The following is a 10,521-nucleotide window of genomic DNA, read 5'->3' on the forward strand; positions in this document are numbered from 1 at the left end:
GTTTTTTTTCTTGGCTCTATACACAGGAGTGATATTGGTGTGTCATATGGCAACTCTGTGTTCTGCATTTTGAGGAGCTACTAAACCATTTCTAATGTGGCTGCGCCATTTTCCAAGCCCACCAGCAATTTACAGGTTCCAGCTCTTCACATCCTTCCAACACCTGCTTTTGGGGTTTTTGATAGTAGCCATCCACGTGGGTTGGAGGTGGTATCTCACCATGGTTTTGATTTGCATTTCCCGAATGATTAGTGATGTTGAGCATATTTTCACGTGCTTATTGTCCCATATATTTTATATATACCTTATATGTATCTTTAAATATATATTATATAGTTCATATATTTATATTTAAATACATATTTAAGAATGTAAATACATTTACATAAATAGGTTTATATAAATATATGATCATGTAAAATATATTTATATATACATTTATATATTAATGTATACATTTGAATATTAGAGAAATGTATATTCAAGTTCTTTGCTCATTTTTTAAGAGATTTTATTTATTTATTTGAGAGAGATTTATTGAGAGAGATCACAAGCAGGCAGAGAGGCAGGCAGAGAGAGAGGAAGAAGCAGGCTCCCTGCTGAGCAGAAAGCACGGGGCTGGATCCCAGGACTCCGAGTTCAAGACCTGAGCGGAAGGCAGCAGCTTAACCCGCTGAGCCACCCAGGCGCCCCTCTTTGCTCATTTATTAACTTGGTTGTCTTTTTATTTGAGTTGTAAGAATTCTTCACACAGTCTGAATGCATGTTCCTTATATATGACCTGCAAGTATTTTCTCCCATTTAGTGGCTTGTCTTTTGACGTTGTCAATGGGGTCCTTGGAAGCACAAAACTGGGATATTTTGGTTGAGTCCCATTTATTTGTTTATTATTTTTTTTAAGTTGCTTGTACTTTGGTGTTTGGCTGAGGAGCCGTTGTTAGATTCAAGACCACTAACATTTACCTTTGTGTTTTCTTCTGAAAACTTTATCATTTTACTTTATTTTTATTTTTTAAAAGATTTTATTTATTTGAGAAAGAGACAATGAGAGAGAGCATGAGCGAGGAGAAGGTCAGAGGGAGAAGCAAGCTCTGTGGAGCTTGGAGCCTGATGCAGAACTCAATCCGGGAACTCCGGGATCATGACCTGAGCAGAAGGCAGCCGTCCAACCAACTGAGCTACCCAGGCATCCCGAACTTTATCATTTTAATGCTTACACTTATGTCTTTGATGCATTTGGGTTATTTTCTCTGTATGGTGTGAGGCAGGACTCCTGTTTCATTATTTGCATGTGGCTGCTTGGGAGTAAAATACTGTTCTTACCCCCATTGAATTGTTTGGCACCCTTGTCAAACATTAGTTGACTGTAATTTATTTTCCTTTTTTTTTTTTCCCATTGAGGCATTTCACGTGCCATGTATATTATATTTCTAGGAAAAAGGAATCCCAGGATTTTCCCTCCTGCCTGGATTCTTCCTCCTTCATGGTGCATGATGCCAGAAGAATTTTTCCATGCAGTGAAACCAAACTGAGGGGATGGAAATATTCTGCCACTTTTCTAGATCTTTCAATTATACAAGTCTAGGGCTGGTCATGCCACACTTGTTTAACTTGCTCGTGAGGTTCACAGCAGATTTCCCAGCTCTGTGGTCATCAATAATTTCAAATTTGCCAATGTACTCATGCTTCGTCATCACAGTGAGGAAACGGGACGATGACTTTGGTGCAGGGCCTCCTAAAAACCTGGCCTTCGCCCCCCCTTTCAGCAGTGTTAATGTTCTTGAGGGCATCTGTGGGACATTTGTTCACACTGTTACTGCGGCACGGAAAGATGGCAGAAAAATCTTTTTTCCCTTTTATTAATATTTGGTCTTGTTCTCCTTCCCTTTCTCATAACCGAATGTGTATTTCCCCTTCGTCATTTGAAAACTGCATACTGTTCTCCAGCTGTTTTCCCCAGACGAGACCTTGTGTATCAAGAATTCTTATTTCACGGTTATTATGCACAATCTTAAAGATTTATGACTGTCCGCTTATTTTACACATGCATACACACGAAGCACTAAATACGGACTTTATCTGAATGGCTAAATGTTGGCCAAGACAGAAGCCAGTTGTAGTGGGAACTGATAGGATAAAGATATAGTCTGAAGTTTTTGTTCTTTAAAAAAAGCCTTCATGGGGCGCCTGGGTGGCTCAGTGGGTTAAGCCGCTGCCTTCGGCTCAGGTCGTGAACTCAGGGTCCTGGGATCGAGCCCCGCATTGGGCTCTCTGCTCAGCAGGGAGCCTGCTTCCCTCTCTCTCTCTCTGCCTGCCTCTCCATCTGCTTGTGATCTCTCTCTGTCAAATAAATAAATAAAATCTTTAAAAAAAAAAAAAAGCCTTCATGGGGTGCCTGGGTGGCTCAGTGGGTTAAGCCGCTGCCTTCGGCTCAGGTCATGATCTCAGGGTCCTGGGATCAAGTCCCATGTCGGGCTCTCTGCTCAGCGGGGAGCCTGCTTCCTCCTCTCTCTCTCTCTGCCTGCCTCTCTGCCTACTTGTGATCTCTCTGTCAAATAAATAGGTAAAATCTTTAAAAAAAAAACAAACAAAAAAAAAAAAGCCTTCATGGGGCACCGGGGTGGCTCAGTGGACTAAAGCCTCTTGCCTTCAGCCCAGGTCATGATCCCAGGGTCCTGGGATCAAGTCTTGCATCGGATTCTCTGTTCAGTGGGGAGCCTGCTTCCCCCTCTCTGCCTGCCTCTCTGCCTACTTGTGATCTCTGTCTTTCAAATAAATAAAATCTTTAAAAAAAAAGGCCTTCATATTTTATTAAAAATTTTAGGTGTCCGAATTCAAAAGGTTAACAATATAGTACAATAATAATAATAATAATAATAATATATCATCTAATAATAAAATAATAATAATTTCTCCTGCATAGTCACTGCTGCACACTAGTAAAATGAGATGTTTCTTTTCTTTTCTTTTTTAAAGATTTTATTTATTTTATTTATTTGACAGACAGAGATCACAAGTAGGCAGAGAGGCAGGCAGAGAGAGAAGGAGGGAAGTGGGCTCCCCGCTGAGCAAAGAGCCCGACGTGGGGCTCGATCCCAGCCAAAGGCAGAAGCTTAAACCACCCAGGCGCCCCAAGATGTTTATTTTCATTTGGGATTATGGAGGGGCAAGGTGTTTTTGGCTCTCCTGCTGAAGTAGGGACTCAGTCAGTATGGTCTCCACCTTTTTCCCTAATTGTAGCTCTGGAAGATGAAGACGTCCCTCCATCTCCCAGACATGAGGGTTTGACCAGGACATGGGATGGTATAAGCTCATTGACATAGTCTCATGAACTAAGCCCTGGTTTATTGGTCACAGTCATTCTCCAAGTATTTTCAGGAATAAACTTCAGGTGTTGCCCTTACTCTAATTTTTCTTTCTGAGATTTCTGACTGCAATCGCTACTTCCTGCAGTCACTCAAGGAGAAACGAGGCATTTGGCAGCGCAACAGTGTGTTTTTTTTTCAAGATGACAGAATCACTCTTGATTTCTGTACGCATCTCGGATTTTCATATACGAACATGGATTTTGGTGTCTACCCTGAGGAGATAATACATATGGTGTGAGCTACACATGTATTCTCATGACACGTCACCTGGGTTACCCAGAACTTTCTGGGCCCGGCAGAAAGGCAGAAACCCAGGTGAATTCCTCATTGTTCCAGCAGGCTGTCAGCCCTCAAAGGCCTTCTGGATGTGTTTGTGCATCGCAGTGTCTGCTGTGTAAGATACAGAAAGAGCACAGTAGTTCAGGGGGAAAATGTTTAGAAACACATTTTCCAGGAGGAACCAGGATTCAGTTTGGGTGACTCTTGACCATTTTTCATCTTCTGACGACTGAAAGTGGTAGTTAATCTACAGTCATGGTTTTAACATGCATTTCGAATGTAATGTGAGTTTCCATCAACATAAAACTATAAGAACTGTCTTCCTAAAGGGCATTCATGTAAGGCCCGTTATTTTCCAGCTTGATTAATGAAAACAAAATTTTTCTGTAATGCTTTCTTCCTACTCTGTATTAGTTTTCAGGACTGGATTGAAAGTGATTTATTGTGGATAGGGTTATACCTGCTCGTGGAATTTTTTTCTGTTCCTGGGTTTTTAAAGGTGGCAGAGTTGACTTTCTGATTTTAATTCATCTTCACTAGATGAAGAATTCACAAATAGGACTTTTTCTTGAAATAACCATAGCCTGGGGGCGCTTGGGTGGCTCAGGTCATGATCTCAGGGTCCTGGAATTGAGTCCCACATCGGGCTCCCTGCTCAGTGGGGAGCCTGCTTCACTCTTTGCCTCCACCTCTGCTTATGCTTTCTCTAATAAGTAAATAAATAAATAACCTAAAAAAAAAAGAAGTTGTATTTGACTGGAGCTTCATGTGGAGTGACAGATCAACAGAAAGACAAAGGAATAAGAGACAGGAAGCAATGAAGGAAAACAGAGGCGCACAGTATAGACAGATGTTCCTCGGCTTATGACGGCCTCGGCTTCTAATAAACCCATTGTTCAGCTGGAAAACTCTTTAGTTGAAAATGCATGGAAAACACCTAAGCGACTGAACATCAGAGCTTAGCCCCGCCAAACTTAAATGTCTTGAGAACACTTACAGTATTGCACAGTTGGGCAAAATCCTCTAACACAAAGCCTATTTCACAATAAAGTGTCTGGTATCTCATGTAACTTACTGAACACTGCACTGAAAGCCAGAACAGGACGGTTCAAGTGTGTTGGTTGCTGACCCTCGTGATCACGTGGTTTTCCTGGGGGCTGTGCTCGCTGCCCCTGCCCAGCATTACAAAAGAGGACCCTACTGTAGATCGCCAGCCTGGGAAAAGATCCAAACTAAATGCATATCACTTCTGCACTATTATAAAAAGTCAAAAAACCATAAACTGAACCAAGGTGAAGTCAGGGATCTTCTGTACCAGGTGTGTTAGGGAAGGTCAAGTGCTCCTGTCTGGCCAGGAACCATAGTGGTATGGGGGAAAGTTCCACAGTAGAAAGTTCTACAGCGGAGAACCACTAGGACTCAAGCACCAACGGTCACAGGTTACGCCAGGAAGACTGGATGCTCTTCTGTGGGCGATGAGAAGCCACGAGCGACTCAGGAAGGCTGAAGAGCTCTGGGCAGGTGGGACAGCTGAGGTCTGCAATGAAGAGGGACAGGTGGAGCTGGGAGACCAGGTTGGGAGAGCCCGCTACCCTCGAACAAAAGGCAACAAAGGTCTGGACTGGGATGACGGAGATGGTGGAAGGTAATGGGATATTCATGAAACAGAACTGGAAAGCCATGGAAATGAAATAAGAGAGGGAGGGAAAACCGTTCATGACTTTAATTGCCATCAGTATAAAACGTGTTGAATTAAAATGAATTGGTATTTCTAGACCGATGATGACATCACAATAATGGAAGGAAACCAATTTTGATTTTGAGCCTGGTTAAGGAGACAGTATAGACAAGAGAAAAGCAGAGGCTCTGGAGTCACACAAATGTCACCGTTGAGATTCGTCCCCACTCTTCATTCCCTTCCCTGTAAACCCAGGCAAGTGACACCTGCCTCACAGCACTGGTAACAAATAGGGAAGAGCACACGTTCCCACGTTCCCGGGTCAGACAGGACAGCCAGGGATCAGCGGCACATGAGGAGGTGACAGGTGGTCACTAAACTGAGCTCAGGTGCATACACAGCATTTTACGTCACCTTGAGATGGCTCCTCTTGTGACCTCTCGAAGAAGGTGGCAGTGGAGAGGAACGAACTCCAGGAGCTTATTAGCATACATGATCTTCAGGCCGTCTGGATGAGACTCAACGATCTGCTCTACAATCACCTAGCAGAAGGAAGAGCGTTTTATTTTTATTTATTTATTTGTTTGTTTGTTTGTGTTTTTGTTTGTTTTTAAAGCACCTAAAAGAGAAGTATGAACTATACACTACAGAGGAAAGAATCGTGTAAACCTTAAAAATGCACTTCGTCCTTCCTCCTCCCCACTCAGTATGCTTTCTAAATAGGAGGTAAGTAACAATGGCATGAAAATCTAGGTCCCGGGATTTGGGAATACTGCTCCAACCCTGGGGGACACAGAGGCTGAGGGACAGAGACTGGCCTGAAGCTAAAACATCACACACACTCATCTGCTTCCCTTCTGAGCTTAAAAGCGAAATACTGTATCTGCAGACAACAGCTCTGTACCATCTTCACCCTGGCCTTATCCTCTACCGTCTCCAGAACAGGGAAAGGGCTGAGATGGAAAGTGATGGAAGAAAACACATCTTATTTTGCTTTAGTATTTAATTTTTTTTGGTGAGGCTGAGTTGCAGGAGGTGAATGACAAGCATACAAACTTAAAATACAAACGTGGCCACAGTTCATTTAATGACACGGAAACGTAAAGTACTTCCCTAATTTAGCATATTAGATTCAGTTCAATGAAAAGGGCATAAATTAAATAACTAAAATATTTTCATTTAGTGACAAAGAATAATGTGATCTTTTTCACCCCCACAGAGAGAGCTATGAACTATAATAGGATACATACAAAGAACTGACAGATCATTTACTTTTAGTAGTCTTAATGAAGCTGAGAAGATTACTGAAATTAATCCTTCAATTTCACTTCTATCACTGGGATACTGTCTCGTTTTAAAACTGGAAGCCTTTCATCCTGAAGTCATGGTGGGTAGCTTTATACTTACCAGACAGAAAGAACACTCGCACTGGCAGGTGACTGGAAGAAAGCCCTCAAACGCTGAGACTGGCTTCATGACTTCTGTCAGCTTGAACTAGATGAAACCGATGCTAAGCTGGAAGCTGCTGATTGCTGGCGGCCTCACATGGTGCAGCCCATACTCCGGCCGCTCAGAGGCAGAATACACTGACTCCCTGTATTTTACTGTATCCTTATAGGTCAAGAACACTGGGTAACCAAGTTCTGGACTTAAGGTACTACCCCGCCAACTCGCCCTTCAAAGCCCTTTATCTTTGAATATTCCCTCCCTCCCACCTTCCTAGCCTGGCAAACTCCCCCATGGTCTTCAAGACTTAGGCCACATCAATTCTGAGAAGACGCTTACCCTCATAAACTTTCCCTGCACACAGAGCTGTCTTCCAGCTCCTCCAGAGGGCATGGGCGCCTTGGTGGGGTCACGCTTTTCGGCAACTTCATTAACGTATAACTGATGGAAATGGAAATTGACCTAAAAATGTTCTGATCCGTACCTTCTTCCTAGGCAAGTCCCTCACCCCTACTAAATTAAGATGATCCCTGAGTTATGGCATCACTGTAAGAGACCAGAGCGCATGCCTGATTCCTGCCATGCTGATGGGCACCAAGCGCGACCAACCTTTTCTTACAACCAGAAGAGCAGGAACTAAGAGCATCTTCAAGGAAGAGCCCTGAGCTCTCTCGCACCCAGTCAAGAAACAAAGCCAGATTAGATGCTCTGTGTTTGTGGAATGAGGTGCATGGGGGCACAAACCTCATCCATGTACGGTTTCACCAGTACTTGACCGACTAACGCCTCTGCATCCCGTGTCTTGTCAATTGTAGCGTAAGTCTGGAGGCAGTGCCGTATGATGTCCACATTGGAAGTCTGAAGCCCTTCTAGCAGCAGGCCTCCCAGGGACTGCTGCAGCATGGCCGTAATGTGGGCTATACGCTGCAAGAACAGAGAGACCAGGAAAGAATGTCCAGGCACCACAGTTTCTAAAAGCTCAAATATATGTGTATAATTTATATACATATGTGTTATATATATAAAGCGAGCCTCTAATTCTACCAGAATATATGTAAGATTAAAATCCCAACATTTCCTAGAGAATAACAATGAATCTCTTCTCCCCATGATTGCTTTCTTTTTTTTTTTTTTAAAGGTTTTTATTTATTTATTTGTCAAGAGAGAGCACAAGCACACAAGGAGACACAGGCAGAAAGAGAAGCAGGCTTCCTGCCAAGCAAGGAGCCCAAGGTGGGACTCGATCCCAGGACCCTGGGATCATGACCTAAGCCAGAGGCAGTGGCTTAACTGACTGAGCCACTGAGGCGTCCCCTCCCTATGATTTCTTTGAAAGTAAGTCGGCTTCATCAAAGTGAAGTTTAGACAATTACGGAATGACAAAAATTTATTTGCCTCTTAAGCTACGGAGTAAATCTGACAAACGTGCATTTAAACCCAGTCAAGGGCTTTGGATAAATGAACTCTGACTACATCATATGATGTGTCAAGTTACATGAAATTCAGAATTAATTTTACTTGCATAGTTTGGAGACTACGCTTGTGTCTTTACACAAAATCTATCTAGTGTGACATAATGGAAGCAGGTTCCCAAGCAGGAGACACTGAAAAAAAAAAATTCAAAGCTAGCTTCAAAATCCTGTAGAGTAGCAATTATCAGGGGCAATGCTAGGTCAAACCAAAATCATCCAGGAAATTCGCAAACAGCAAATTGAAAGTCGAAACCAACACTTGCTGGTCTTACTTTGTCCAGAAGAGGCATGCTTTTGCTCTGAACAGCATGAAAGTGTAACTGGTTAAATTCTGTGGCAATTCTCTCCAAAATCTGTCTAGTCCAGAGAGGGCTAGTAGAGACAATTAGAGAAATGTAATTCCCAAAGTTAAAAACCTGCCACCCCCACCGCCCCCCATGCCTTACAGCGCTCAGGCACCTGCACCTGAACGCCATCAATTTTCATGACAAACTGTCTGTGCAGCAGGCCCCAGTGCAAGGGGTGAGGAGCGGGGAGGTCCTAGAAGCCACCGACGCAGCCTGGCCTGGGCCACAGGGCCCAGGCAAGGGGATGGAGCTATTTTAGGTCAGTGTGGGTACAACTGCATGATTCCTCCACGTTCCTCGGGCTCTCCCATTCGTGCCCTTCTTCTCCCTTCTTCTCCCATTCTCTAACACCCTCCTCTTTCTTGCCCTGTCCTACCGTTCATACCCGAAGCCCCCTCTTCTTCTCTGCCTGCCTCATTCTCCCTCCCAAGTACCTCCCCTGTACCAACTACTGCTGTCTCCTCAATCAGCTAAAACTGACCGCCTAGCAGCAACCTGGGAAATCGCTCAGAGCAGCGGACTCCAAGTTTAAATTTACCCAACGGCAGAAAGAGGAAGCTCGGTGCTCCGGGAGCTGGTGAGAAATCACTCACAGTGCATCTGCCATCAAGTGGACTGGATACACTTCCCTCTTGCCGCCCACATTAGAAAGCATCAACCCCATTCAAAAGGAAGTTGAACAGTGAAAGAAAAAAAAAAAAACACAACAAAGGCCCCAAAGCCCCTGCTGGGCTCTATGAGGCATCCCACATCTGAGGATGGGCAGTCAGGTAGTGAGGAAACACACTGTAAGAAATCCCAAAATCTCTGGAGACCTGCCATGGTGTGCCCCGTCCCAGAGCATCAGAACTGGTGTGGAGGAAAGGCAAGCGCTTGGCACGACCAATGCAGAAGCCTAATCCCAACCTCTACTGACTGATCCCATGCGCATTTCCTATTTATCCTTTTCTCGGCATTTCTGGGCCTGGCAGAGCATGATGGATTTACTGTGCGCTGACGCTGCTCTGGCTTTCCTGACTCTAGAGCTCAGAGCTGCTCTTCTGGAGAAAAAAGTCCTCCAAGGTAATTAATTCTGAGCAAGAAAGTGCACAATGTCTGTTTATCAAGGACAGTGTTGCAAAGGGACAGGATTGTAGACACAGAGCTCACTGAAGTGTTTCTATCCGAGGAGCACAGCAGCAACAGCAAAGACGGGAAGAACACTGGCGGGCCAGCTCCCCAGGGGCCGAAGGTGGACATGGCTGGAGGGGCTGCAGGCGCTGCCAAGGGCCGCAGTGAAGCAGAGCCGCTGGAGACACACGGGCTGCAGAAGGGCCGCATGCAGACTGTCTGCTAAGTGTGGACGAACGGGGCAGAAGCACGATTGCAATGGGTTAGAGACACAAGCACAGTGGAGGCTGACCACTTAGTTGAATGCCTTGATGTGAAAGGGGACAGAGACCTAGGACCAGAGAATCGCTTCCTTTGGGATGTGTCCGTTCTTAATCTCCATCATGAGACATGTGGAGCATATGGTCTCTCAAGTTCCTTCCAAATCTAAAACCTTAATTCCTAAAATTTAGAAACCTAACTCCACCTGCAAGGGGAGGGACTGTTAGCGTCACACAACAGAGCACTCAGGGCACCAGGCGACCTTGACGCAGGCAGCCCAGCTGGTATGTGTAGGACCAGCCCCGGCTACTCCCACTGCACCACTGTGCGTCTCACAGTGCTGACAGGACCTAACTACTCATTTTCTGAGTCACTCATCTAGCCTGGCTGATTGAAAATTCACACCAGGAAGAGAACAAGACAATCATAGTATAACAAAGAGAGCCATCATCTTTTTCCTATTTCATAAGTTTTTTCTTTCCTGTTTGTAAATTTCAACTGGATATGTCCTATACTGTTTCATAATAATATAATGCTGGTGCAAAATACATCAATGGTAA

This window comes from Mustela nivalis (genome assembly GCF_964662115.1).
Source record: "Mustela nivalis genome assembly, chromosome: 12".
Classification (NCBI taxonomy): Eukaryota; Metazoa; Chordata; class Mammalia; order Carnivora; family Mustelidae; genus Mustela; species Mustela nivalis.